Genomic DNA, 13,721 nt, shown 5'->3' with positions numbered 1-13,721 from the left:
ATTAAAGCGTTTGAACTCTCGTGAAATGACCAGTCAGAGCTCCTTCAGTTTAGCTCAACCTCGCAAGTCTCCCCAGAGAGATAAATATTGGGCCCCAAAGACACCAGTCCTATATCCCCTCTGTCCAGAATGGTGGGAAACAAAACAGCAATACAGTGGTACCTTGGGTTAAGTACTTAATTCGTTCTGGAGGTTCGTTCTTAACCTGAAACTGTTCTTAACCTGAAGCACCACTTTAGCTAATGGGGCCTCCTGCTGCCGCCGCACTGCCGGAGCACGATTTCTGTTCTCATCTTGAAGCAAAGTTCTTAACCCAAGGTACTATTTCTGGGTTAGCGGAGTCTGTAACCTGAAGCGTATGTAACCTGAGGTACCACTGTATTGCACAGCAGGGGCTTAAAGATACCATGGGCAGCCTTCCAAAATCAAAACAATAACAAGAAAGTGTTACTCTGGTCTCAGAGGTGCCATGCTTTTGAATACCAGTTGATCAGAACCTGCGGAGGGGACAGTGCTGTGAGGTTCCTCAGGTTTCTCATAGGTATCTGGTTGTCATTGTGAGAACAAGATGCTGAACTAGATGAGCCACCAAGCTCATCCAGCAGGCACTTCTCATGATGTAGTACTTGTTGGATTAGGACTGGGGAGATCTGGGTTCAAATCCCCACTCCACCATGGAACTCATGGGGTGATTGTGGGTCAAATACCATCTATTATCTTGAATGGGCAATTCAACTGCAGGGTGGGTTTTTAGACCACTGGTGGGGTGTGTTTGTTTGTGTGTGAGAGTGGGGAAGAGAGAGACAGACAGGCAGGCAGGCAGGCAGGCAGAAGACAGACAGACAGAGGATGAAATGGAAGTTTTAGATTTTAGATTGTGATATTTTTGCCTGGTTGAATGGTTTTATCCCTCTTTATTCTGTTATATCATCTGTGTGTTATATACTATGATGCTTTTGTCATTGTAAATTGCCTGAAATCTATTTTTGAGTGAGGGCTCTTCATCTGTTTATCATCTCTCTCTCCCCCCCCCTCTCTCTCATCTATCTATCTATCATCTATCTATCTATCATCTATCTATCTATCTACCTACCTATCAATAAATAAATAAATAAATAAATATATAAATATGATGAGAGATAAAGGTGAAACTTAAATCTGGCAATAGTGCAACTTTTCACCAATTGAGCTAGTGAATAACAATGTAAATGCTTCTTGCAACAAAAGATTTGCCCCTTTGCGTTTTTCACTACCTTCCTTCACCTAAGGATTTGGAATAGTCTTGTTCTTTTAAGCAATGGTGTGAGAAATCTGTGAAAAATAAATGTAAATGGTTAATGAAGAAGGAGTTAGAGTTCTAAGCAAGTGTAATCTGATACAGAAGAAAGAAGAGTTATTTCCCTTGTCTCCTGTTCTGATTCACCCACTGCTTTCGCCCTGGCTGTAAAACCAGAGGCTCTGAGAGAATAGTGGACTTAATTTTAACTTGTGACAAGGCTTTCTGCAAAAAGAATAGTCCTTGTTTCAGATAGCTGGATTAATTTATGGTCAAATCCTGCTGAAGTTGTCATCATCCTAAATTGGAAGCGGTTCTGAGCATCTTTGTGTGACTTTTTTTGAAATGTGATCAGAACACCTGTCAAGATTTTTAGTATCTGTCCTTCTGTCACTAATGTAGAATTGCAGCTTGACCCTCAAAGGAAAGTACAGCAGAGATTTCAACAGGCTGACACTTATTTTTAGCATTTGCATAGCACTTTCAAGTGGTCAAAAAGATTCAGGTGCATTATCTAGCTTTCAACCTTATGCTAAACCTGTAAAAGGCAGGTTTCCCTAACCTGGTACCCCTCTAAATAGTGTTGGACTCCAGGTCCCACCATCCCCAGCCAATATGGCCAGTGATCAGGGATAATGGAGCTGTAGTCCAGAAAAAATTGGAGGGCACCAAGTTGGGGAAGGGTGCTGTAAGTGTGTATTATTTCTCCTTATATTGTAAAGGTTGTTATCAGGGACAGGCTGGATGGGAAGTGGTGGGAGCCACCAGCTCAAGAACAACCCAAGGAGAGCTCAGACTGGCTGGATGAAGAAGACTGGTGGAGGCCTGTCTCCCAAGAGCCCCCCAGGGACAAATCCAAAGATGAGACCTTAGAGCAGCCTTTCTCAACCTGTGGGTCCCCAGATGTTGTTGAACTACAACTCCCATCACCCCTAGCTAGCAAGACCAGAGCTCAGGAATGATGGGAGTTGTAGTCCAACAACATCTGGGGACCCACAGGTTGAGAACTGCTGCCTTAGAGCCTGGAACCTGGTGGTGGGACATTGAGGAGCAGTCAGCAGAAGGAACGAGCTGGGAGATGATAGAAACAGGAGACTTGAGTGACCAAGGGGGGTGGTCAGGAGAAGGAAGGCCCTCTAGGGCAGGATTAGATTAGATCTGGTTGGCTATTGTGAGAACAGAATGCTGGACTGGATGGGCTCTTGGCCTGATATATCAGGGCTCTTCTTCTTATATATTTTGTGGAGCAATGGGTCTGTGTGTCTGGCTGTTGACCACAAGATTGGTGGTTCAAGCCCACCCAGGGACAGCTGTGGGCAGCATTCCTGCATTGCAGGGGATTGGACGAGATTAACCTCAAGGTCCCTTCCAACTCTACAATTCTCTGATTCTATGGAAATGTCAGGGACTGAACTAAGGAAGAATGGTGGAGAGCTTCCCTCCTCCTCCTGCACTTCCCAGAGAAGAGGGAGGCAGTATAGATTTAGAACAGTGGTTTGCAGAAGGTCACAGTTCAGAGGCTGCAGAGGGGAGAAGCTGGGAGATATTGGGAGAGGAGCAGGAAGAAGAAGCAGCACCAGGGGAGAAACAGCTGACAGACTCAGTGTCTTTAGAAAGCATCCCAGACCCCCCCCCATCCCAGAACCCAGTGGGCACTGAAAGTATAAGAACAGGAAGCTCAGAGGCCGAAAGCACAGATCAGCCAATGAAGGGATGACGTATAATAGGAAAGAGGAAGGGGATGGGGCTTTACTCGGAGCAACACAATTACCAAAGAGGCTGCATTTATACACCTCTCTCTGTGAATATTGAATAAAAGACTTGCTAAGAACTCTTCTTATTTATCTAATTCTTGGCTGCCCACTGTGGGTAGGATCGGATTTGTCTGAAGCCTGACAGGAAGAGGCATTCTCCATTGTATCTACACAACACTTTACCAAAAAATACCACTTGGCAAGGCGGTGGACAACAAGTAAGGATTTATTATGTTTTCAGAATGTATTGGAAAATTTATATAGAAAGGTTTATTGTTTTGTGTACATTCGATTGTAAGATAAAATATATGCAAAGGGACTTGACAGGAAGTCAAAGTTGAAGAAAAGATTTTGGAAGATAAAAGGGGGGGGAAATATTTACTTTCATTATTATCATTTTGTGGGTGGGTGTCTGCACATATGTGTGTTTTTGTATGGAATGTTTGGGAGGAAATAAGAGGGTAAATAACAAATAACAAACTAAATATTGATGTATGCAATTTGTATTTCTTAATTATATTTAGTGGTAGTATGGTTGTAATTTTTTTGTAACATAAAATCATTCAATTAAAAATATTTTTTTAAAAAAAATACCACTTGGCGAAAGGGCTTTATTTGAAGATCTTACTGTACACCCTGAATGGCATAAAAAGTCATTGGTTCTAGTGTTTCTCGTAGCATAATACTAAATCAGAACTGAAAGCAATGGGGACACTGCTAGTTTACACTGCAGTGTTTTTGACTGTGCAACCAGTGATCTTGCAACATCAGCAGTGACCCACACAAGGATCATCACAGTCCCTTATGAAGCAATGTGCCTGCCTGTTTTCAAACAAAACCGAGAGCCTCCATCTTGAAGCAGTCTTTTGAAGACCTAGACTTGACTGCCCGATGTACTTTTCTATCTTTGGTTGGACTGCTTTGCATTATCATGCACATGAGCAGAAAGATGGGCAAATGGAATGTTTGATTAACACTGCAAAGCACAAAGTCTATATACAGGTAACGCGACTGCTCATTTGCTTGCAGGTCATTTCTGAAGGATAGAAAGGCACTCTAATGAGAAAGACATGAAATAGGATGATTATCTTATTGAACAGATAAAATTTATTACATGGCGGTGTTCCCTCTTTATTTAACAGCAAACGTTTCAAACAATATCTAAGGTGAAAAGCTAATCACATCCAGAGGTCTTACTGGTGAGTGACCGGCTGTTGGCAAAAAAAGAAAGAAAAAAGAAGGAGAAACCAATCCTGTTTTAAAATGGTAATTGCAGTTTTCACCTGGGTAGAGAGGGAGACTTCTGTTCCTGTAATGGACAATTACTGATAAGTTAGGTGATATGTAAAAACTAGCTACAAGTCTTTGGAGGGGACTAATGTGAGTTTTCATACATTCCTTCTAATTCTAATTCTTTATTACAATTGTCACTTTAATTTATATTGCAATTGGGCTGGATGGATAAAGATTTGAATTGGATTTTTTTATTTGAAAAATGGAATGGAATTTACAATGTATTTTTATTTTGGCAATTGACAATTATCTAGGACCAAGTTTCACTGAACTGAATAGCATGCATGCTCTTCCACTGGAGCCATTAAGAAATTATCTTTCTTAAATGAAAAAAGATACTTGCAGTGTGGATAATTTGGGAAACTAGAACTAAGAGAGGGAGGAGAATTTTGTCTGGCCCTCAATTTTAAGCCCAACTTAACCAATTCCACACTTCCCAGATTGATATGCATACTTTGGGTTCTGCACATCTCCAAACCCTGCAATACAGTTATAAAGTCAAAATACATTCCATGCATTTAAAAAATGCCTGTTTTAAGATAAATACTGCATACACTGAGATAGCAATACACATTTAAGTACATATTTGCGATAAAATACATTTTTGATTGACACATTTCTGTATGGGCTTTTCCTTGTAAATCCCTCAAAAAGCAGTCCAAGATACATTGTAAATCCCATCTCAATCTTAAACATACTCCAGGACCCAAGTGCATGCCTCTCCAATCTTCCATTATACATCCCTGGACTCTTTTCTCAGGTTGTTCAGTTCGTCATTATTAAAACAAAACTACCTGGAGGTAAAGGGACCTTCTTCCTCTTCTTCCCTTGAGTTTCTGGCTGTCTCCACACACTTCACAGAGGAGTGCTAAAGATTAATGCAGGCAGGGTTCTGCAAGCAGTATAAAAATGCTGAACCTCACATGAACATTTCCGCCTGCGACAGCCGTGTTATGTTCAGGGACAGCAAACGAACCCTGCGGTGTCTCCAGTAGCAGACTTTGGGCTTTCAAATTTCAGTGGCACCCTGTGCGATGCCAAACGTTGGTGCTTCCTGTCTCTTGCATTCTATTCTAAGTCATTGTTGTGGTGCCCTCTCAGCTTGGCACCATGTGCAGGTGAACTGTTCACACTAAATCTGCGTCAGGTGTCTCCTTGAAGACTCCAGCCCTCCCTCCACAAATTACTGGCTGGAGTATAACTCCCACTGTCCCTGACCATTGGCTATGCTGACTGGACCTGACAGGTGAGGGAGCTCAACAGATTCTGGAAGACCACAGTTCCCCCAGTCTTGGACTAGGGGAATCCCTGCTACAGGCCTAAGCTAGAATTATATATCGCCTTGTAAATGAATCGGTGAGGTTGCCAACTCCCCTGTGGAGTCAAAGACAACACAACAGTGACTACAATATGCTCTAAAGCTGTATGAAACCACTTGTCTGCTAATGTTAAGAAGTCAGCGCCTGGGGTAGAAATAGAAATGGAAAGAAGAAGTTCCAGCAAAAGAGGAGTGGACTTTAAAACTATTGGACTATATGGACATGGTGAAATTGACTGCAAAAATAGAGAGACCAAACAGATGAAATGCTTGTGGAAGAGTGGAAACCCTTTTTGGACTGTCTGAGAAAATACTACAGTCAAATGAAATTGCAGGCAGGATTTGAAATACAAGCAAAGGAATGAGAATGATAAAGCAATGCAATGTAGGATATATGTTTTACGGGGGGGGGGAGTATTGTATTCAAGGCAGTAGATAAATGATTTGAACAGAAACATCATGGAAGTAATGATAGGATGTCAAAACGCTAAGGAAATACTGTATAGAAATTAAATTGAATTTGTTAAACTTATGAAAATTGATTGAAAATTATGGGGGGAATAAAAGAAATCACCTGGAAATCATGTTGGGTTCCACGTTGGGAAAAGGTGGTACATAACTATTTCCTTGCTTCCAGCACAAGCAGCAACTACTATCCTAAGAGATGGCTATAGTTCTAGGTGTCTAGCGTGGCCTGTATGTCTAGCTACAACTGCAATCCCCTACAAAGCTATTTCAAAAAAGCCCATGTAACTCAGAATTTACTTCTGAGTAAACATTCAGAGAATTGCACTGCACTTCCTTTGGGCAATGCAACACGCATGCATTCCTATAAACTGCAGAAAGCTTCCTTCATTATCTTTTTTTTCATTTTCTTCATATTTTCCTCTTAGGGTTTCGTTTTCTTCCCTTTTAGTTTTAATTAGAGATTTGAGAAAATCCTGACAGCATTATAATACAAGAGTTTATTTTTCTTATCAGTTTCTCTCTAAAGTGTATCTGTCAAAGGACTATGACAAAAAAGAAAAGGAAAAGAAATGCTGGAAATAAAGCTGGCTTTGCATTTGCTTGACTTCTTTTTGTTATCTTGATCTCCATTTCTTAGAGTGATTTGTTTGTTTTCTACATATCAAAACATTTAGGCGTCCGACAGATTAGAAGTCTCTATGTCCAACAGATTAGAAGTCTCTATAGTGACAGTACACAATGGATTTTGACCTCTCAAATATTCTGTGTTTGATTGGACTGGCAGTCCCCCTTTGCATGAAAGGTTACAACGGCTGTCAACCAAGAGTTGGACCGGAATTGCCAGCCAATCAAATTATAGAATACTTAGAAGGTCAAAGTAGTAAGGCACACTAACATAATTCACAGGCTATATGAGGCATTAAAATCCTAATACCTCATTCTCGTAACAAAGGTTGTAATGAGAATGAGAAATGGCAAAACACGAATTCATTCCCGTGATGATTCTAGCAAGAATGTAAAAAAGCTGTAAACTTAACCCGTTCCCTGCTTTTAAGACTGTATCTTTACATATGCATCTCTATCAAAGTGCCCCGATGAGCAAGGAATTAACTATAATGCTGGATATGATTTTATCTTTGCAACGTACACCAAGTTAATTAACAGTCCCTGCATAATTTTGTCACATTATTTTGTTATGTCATATAACACCATTTCAAATCTGGACTGGATTCCTGTGCATAGGAAATTTTGTTTATTGTACTGTGGTGAAATGTTACATCTGCTTCCATTTTCCCCAGGAATTTCTGCTCAAGTATTGTCTAACCATTAGTTTCTCTCAAACTCGAATGTGCAGATGGCACTCAAAAGTGCAGACATAATAATTTTTTGTAGAGTGCAGTTTGTTCCTCAGAAATCAGGCTTGCTTTTTATAGGAGTATAGTCCCTGCATCATTCCACTTATTGCAGCATTTTAAATAATCAGGCTTTTCTGAGGGAATATTCCTCTGTAGCTCATATGTTTTGTCAACATAAACAGGGATAATGCTGACAAATAATTTTTTTAAAAAAAACCCAACACAAACCATCAGTATTACAGTAAAAGGGGGGGGGAGTTTTAAATCGCTTTATTTCATCACTCCTTTACTTGGTGAAATGCTCACGAAATAAAACCAAGGAGAGACAAAATAAGGACTGATATAACCTGGAGACATTTGGTTAACTTCTTCCAGAATGAAATATAAAATGTTAACTCGTTGCACTGAAATTAGAGAGGGGGCAAAACATTCTCTGCATATTCCCTCATTGAGAATCTCTCATATCTAAAAAGCAGAGGCTGCATATAAAAGACAATCCGGAGACATCTTTGAAGGTTCTCTTTCAAAGCATCTCGACTTCCCTGAGCGTCTGGGGATTTCTGTTATTAATTGAAGTTAATTTTCTAGGATATCAGTTTGCCATGCACGTGGGAAAGATTGATAGCCTCTTCAATTCTCAAGAGTGTTGAAAATGACACTGTTCCATCACCGGGTGCCTTCACTTTTATCATCACAAATCAAATTATAAACATCGGGGCAACCTTGCTGAAATCTGGCTTCGGGAGATTTCCATAAGATTAATTAGGCGGCCCAAGCAAAGATGGTAACATATAAGGGGGCGAAGGGAGGGTGGGCAGAGGAGGAGGGGAGGGAGGGAGGGAGGGAGGGAAGGAGGGCAAGAAGAGCCATTCATTTCTCACAGAATGGGGAAGTCGATTCAACAATGGGTAATTAGCGTGGGCCATGGATTCTCAAAGGCACTGAGGACACTGGACTCTTTCTCTCACTCTGATGTTTAGTGCTGTATTGTGGACCCCTCATTTAATTAGGGCACTTTGATACCCAGAGGAGAGCTCCCAGCTCCAGGGCATGCTAAACACAGACAGACACCACCAAGACTCTGCCTCCTTCCACTCTAATTAGAGACACAATGAGCTGCAAAGACAATGTTTTACTCCAAGATTTCTTCGGCAGATACCTCTGGCAGGAAACAATCGTTTATTTTGTGTCTATATTGGTATTCAGATTAAATTGTTAGCATGCAAAAGATGAGCTGAGGGCACATATCTATTAAAAATGCTTGGCAGAGTTCAGAAATGATGGAAGTAATTCGTGTGTGTGTGTATTTCTCTCTTTTTTAAAAAAAGAAGTATGCTCCTTTTGGGGCATTTATCTTATTGCTCTGTTTTCTAGGCGGCAAGTGACTGGACTTAGAACAAAGGAGAAGAATATATGTATAATACGATGCAATGGCATCACCTCTCCACTCCCCAGATTTTAACCATTTCTGTTTCTCATGACATCGACTTTTTTGTTTTGTTTTTCACTTTGTTTAACTTGGCTGTTTTCAGAAAAAGGAAAACTAGGCAGGAGGAGCAAAGAGGAAAGTGCTAAATGGCTCTGCCTTTTGGAAGGGCCTTAGCTCAGAGGTAGGGCATTTTCTTGGCTTGCAGAAGGTCCTGGGTTCAGTTCCAGACATCGCCTGGTAGCGTAGGTCCCTCCTGGCTGAGAGCCACTACCAGTCTGTGTAAACTAAGCTGATGTCCCGAATATGCCCAGACCAATGAGGATGAGCGGCTGGATTTTTAGTTCTTTATTAGCAAAGCACTCAGCTACATCAGCTCCTAACATGCAAGTGAAGATAACAGGACTCCGCGCTAACTAGCTGCAGGCTTGTGTTCCCTGTCAGACAGTTGAAGCAACAGCCTGGCCCCACCCCCTCCCGCCTTCTTAAACTCCCTTGCCTGATGCAGTGTGCTCAAGCACTCAATGGCTCCGCCTCAGTGGCAACTCTAGCTCTTCCAGGCCTTCAAGCCCTGGAAATGGGGATGGACACATAGCTATGCCTCTTCTCCAATCTCCTTATCCCGTTTCTGGATGCCTGATCATCTCCTCTTGGCTCCCCTCTTTCACCACCGGTACCTTCCTCAAGGGGGGCGCATCTCCCCACAAGTCCTTGGCCCCTTCTCATGAATCTTCCTCCTCACCTGCCTCTTCTGCCCACACATTCCCTCCCCCATCTTTGGGCGCCTGCCCGTCCCCGACAGCTGAAGCATAAGGCAGTTTCCTATGTCCCTGTCCCTACATTGCCCTTAAATGGCCATTTCCTTACAAGCAATTTATTTTTATTTTGGCTCTCTCTGAATATCTTCCTGTCAAGTAATTTTAACCCCCCCCCCCAAAAAAAGGAGGGAAGCCTTTTAAGTAGATATTTTTTATCCCAGCCTGTAATTGTATTTTCAGGCTTCAGATGGGATATGTATACAGTGGTACCTCGGGTTAAAAACTTAATTCGTTCCGGAGGTCTGTTCTTAACCTGAAACTGTTCTTAGCCTGAAGCACCACTTTAGCTAATGGGGCCTCCCGCTGCTGCTGCTTCGCCGCTGCTGCGCGATTTCTGTTCTCATCCTGAAGCAAAGTTCTTAACCTGAGGTACTATTTCTGGGTTAGCGGAATCTGTAACCTGAAGCGTATGTAACCCAAGGTACCACTGTATATAGGATATATTCCGTAGGATATTTTGTGGGAAGCGATTCGTAAACGAAATTAGTCAAATAAAAAAATAAGGGTGTTTGGCTATTTTTGGATACCTCGGCTCCCACAGACCTCAGTCTACCTGATTCCACTGCAAAGTATAACCCCTGGAGTGGTTTATTGCAAGCCCTCAGGCCACATAATAGAAGCACACAGCCACAGGGAGGTGTTACCCTCACATGTTAACTCAGGGGGAGCCTGACCCCATTTACTATGAGACAAGCCTGCTGATTGGCCCTTGAGCCCAACTGATGTTTGCTTCCCACTCAGAAGACCAGCCCTACCATTAGGCAAAATGATGCAGTTCCCTCAGGCCATGAATAATTGTGGGTGGAAGAATAGCAGTGTTGTAGGTCAGAGTTGTGTGTACCAGGTAGCCTCTCCCCTCTCCCCAAAGAAGCTAGCCTGCTGCCCTTGGGTGTGACTTGATGGATGAAGTACGATTTAGCAGCCCATCTAGTCAGCTCTTCTTTGTGGAATTGTGAGGTGGGGCGTGGAAGAGGAAGCCATTTTGTCTTTTCTCTCAGTCCTGTTCCCACTAGAAGCCTCTTGAGCCATTGCTCATGTTCCTATGTACTTGCCCTATTGGCACCCTTGCCACCAATGAAATAACTTCATTTTGCGCCCACAAGAGACACAAGGGAATATGATTTCTACAGACCCATGAATTTTTAAGCCTTCACTATTAATGTTGCTTAGCCACTGGGGCCAACAAACCCTCTTCTTCAAATTATAATGAACTGCCAAGCTAGAAATACAGGTCATTTGTGCTGAAGGATATGGTTTGTCTTACTACATATCTTTTTTTAAAGGGGGAAAAAATACTCCTCCAGATCTCAAACTTTCCAGCAGCAAGTTAAAATGTACATATTTACATTGTTACTTTTGATGGACAGTTCTGTGCTGATTGGAAGAATATAAATATCCCTAGAGAACCTGCATATTGGAAATTAATCTCTGCATACACAAAATACTTGTGTATGCTGCCTCACCATAATTTCGAAGAACAATTGGCACTAATAATAAAAAGGGGGTGGTATTTTTAACTGTGCTGCTGCTCTATATTTAGAGTTAGCTGTGTGTTGTTTATTGTTTATTGAGTGTTGGAATCATTAGTTGGAACCAAACTAATACCAATAAGTTGGAAAGTAAACGAGGATTCACCAGCAACTGCAGAAAATTAACTGGTGCAAGCACAGTGCATGGCATTTTAAAGAAAAATTAAGGTCAACACTTTAGCATAGTCCATCAAATACAATTACTGAAAATCTATGTAAAAGCGAAACTAGGACTAGACTTGTATCAATTTTCTGTTGGCCTGTTTTGTGCCAAATTGACTGGATATTCCCAAGGGGCACCATACATTTGGCAAAGCCCTGGTGAATAGGCTGGTGGTAGTAGAGGCAAATTAACATTATGTAACATCTGCGGTAGAAAGCACCTTCCATCAAATTAGATTGGTGCAGCATCTGCAGACCTTTCCTGATAAAAAGAGGTAGAGAGGCCATACACATCCAAACTTGGGTACAGGGTGACCACAGATGCATCATCTTCATCATCATCAAATACATCACCCAAAAAGAGGTCAGAGGAGCAGCCAAGTGTCCTGAAAATATGCATATGCTAAATTTATATGTATAGGTACAACTTTAGAAATAATTGCTATAATTTAAGTAGAGATACATCTGTATTGGAAGGCTTTGACCAGGTGACTTCTGTTCCTGCTCAGCTTGCTCTCTGGGTGTTAACGGTGATGGGCAAGCAAGACTCCACCACCATTTGGTTCTTTAGCTTTGAACCAGACTTGGACCAGGCAGCCCTTCAAAGAGAGGGATGTCCTTTGTAAAGTAGGACACGTGGTCATCTTGTGCTAGTTACATCCTGTTTGGGCTACTGCAATGTACTGCCTCTGAAGACTGTCCAGAAGCTGTAGTTAGTTAAAAATGCAGCAACCAGGTTGCTGAAACTATGTGTGTGAATGATATATTGCCAGTTATGGAATGCCTACACTGGCTCCTGGTCCAATTCTTAGTGCAATTAGAAAGCACCTGCCTTAATCTTTAAAACTCCTAATAGTTTGGGACCCTGGTGCCTCAAATACCATCTCTACCAGCATGAACTTGCATAGGTGTTACAGACATTCTCAGAGGCCTTCCTCTAGGTGTCCCCAGTGGAACTCCTGCCTCCCTCCCTCTGGAGTGAGTGGTTTTTATGATCTCCTATCTTTGGCCAATCTCACCTCCACACATCATTAATGACTCAGTTTATAGCTGAGAGGCTGCTTCCTGGTTGCTACCTCCCAGCTCTTCCGCACCTCCTGTGCAACATACCTGTATACTTGGAGCAGCAGGTGAGGAAATGGTGCAAGCGATGGACAGGCAGTGGGAGGGGAGGAGGGATAAGCAAGAGGAATGGCAACTGCCTTATCTCCTGCTGCACATCACATCTAATGTCTGGATTGTGAATCTAAGAAGCCACTCAAAGCAGATTAACCAGATGAGCAAGCACCACAGAGGTGATCCCAATGTTTGTGATTCTAAGGCCTGGTCTTAAAATACAGAGGGCATCAACAACCAGGGAGCCACAGCAGAAAGCAGAGCATATGAAAGGCTTCATGTATTCATACTCCCTGCCTCCTTTATTTCCATTTGCCTACCTCCCACCATCTCATTCTCTATGCTCCCTTTGTTTAGCAATTCCCTTGATTCCCTCTTGCATTCAGTGATGCGCCTTGCTTCAGGGGCCCTTTATAGTAATTTATTCCATATGCTCCTAACCCCTTTTTGTGTAAAATAGTTTTGCCTTCGTTCCCCTCACCCCCTTGTTCCCACCTTTCCATTTTTTAGATCATATCTTTTCAACTCTCTGGTCTTGCAAGTGTAAGGAGCTTGCTTGGATCAATTTTATCAATCCCCTTCATAATTTTTAAAACTTCAGTTGGGTTACACGAAGTCTCTTCCATTCCACTGAGAATACAATCAACTTCCCCAGTCTTTCCTCATAACTTAAATCGTTGAGCTATGGTATCATTTGTATAATTGCTCTACAGTTCTCCCCTGAAGAGCAATTAAACCTTTTCAAGGATATGGTGGCCAGTACAGTAAAAAAAATTACTCAAGGTAAGAATCTCTTTTTTAATAATAATAAAAAATACCTCAAATAGAAATAACTCAATTTCCTTGATTTGTACAGAAGTTTCCCTAGTATTATTAATTTTCAGTTTTAGTTAAAAATGGAACTGAAATAGCCAATGCATTAAAAATAAAATTCATGTGTATAAATAGATAAAATTAAGGCCAGATACATTCTGGTCACGTGATGTGACAGCTTACAGAAAAGGCCAGATTGTGGGTGGAAGGAAGAGGGTTGGCTGCTTAAATGGCAAGTTAAGCATGGCATATTAAGGCCTAACAGGCCACCTTTGGCCTTCTCAAGGTTCATGGCAATTCTGAAATGAAGACATGAGATCAATTGGCCCTTAATTTCAAAAAATACAGAGGAAATCCTGGCTATTTTCAGAGTTCCCTCTACAATCGTCCAAT

The sequence above is a fragment of the Podarcis bocagei genome (assembly GCF_964188305.1).
Source record: "Podarcis bocagei genome assembly, chromosome: 10".
NCBI lineage: Eukaryota > Metazoa > Chordata > Lepidosauria > Squamata > Lacertidae > Podarcis > Podarcis bocagei.
The sequence above is the reverse complement of the archived record's forward strand: the minus strand, read 5'-3'. Positions refer to the sequence as shown.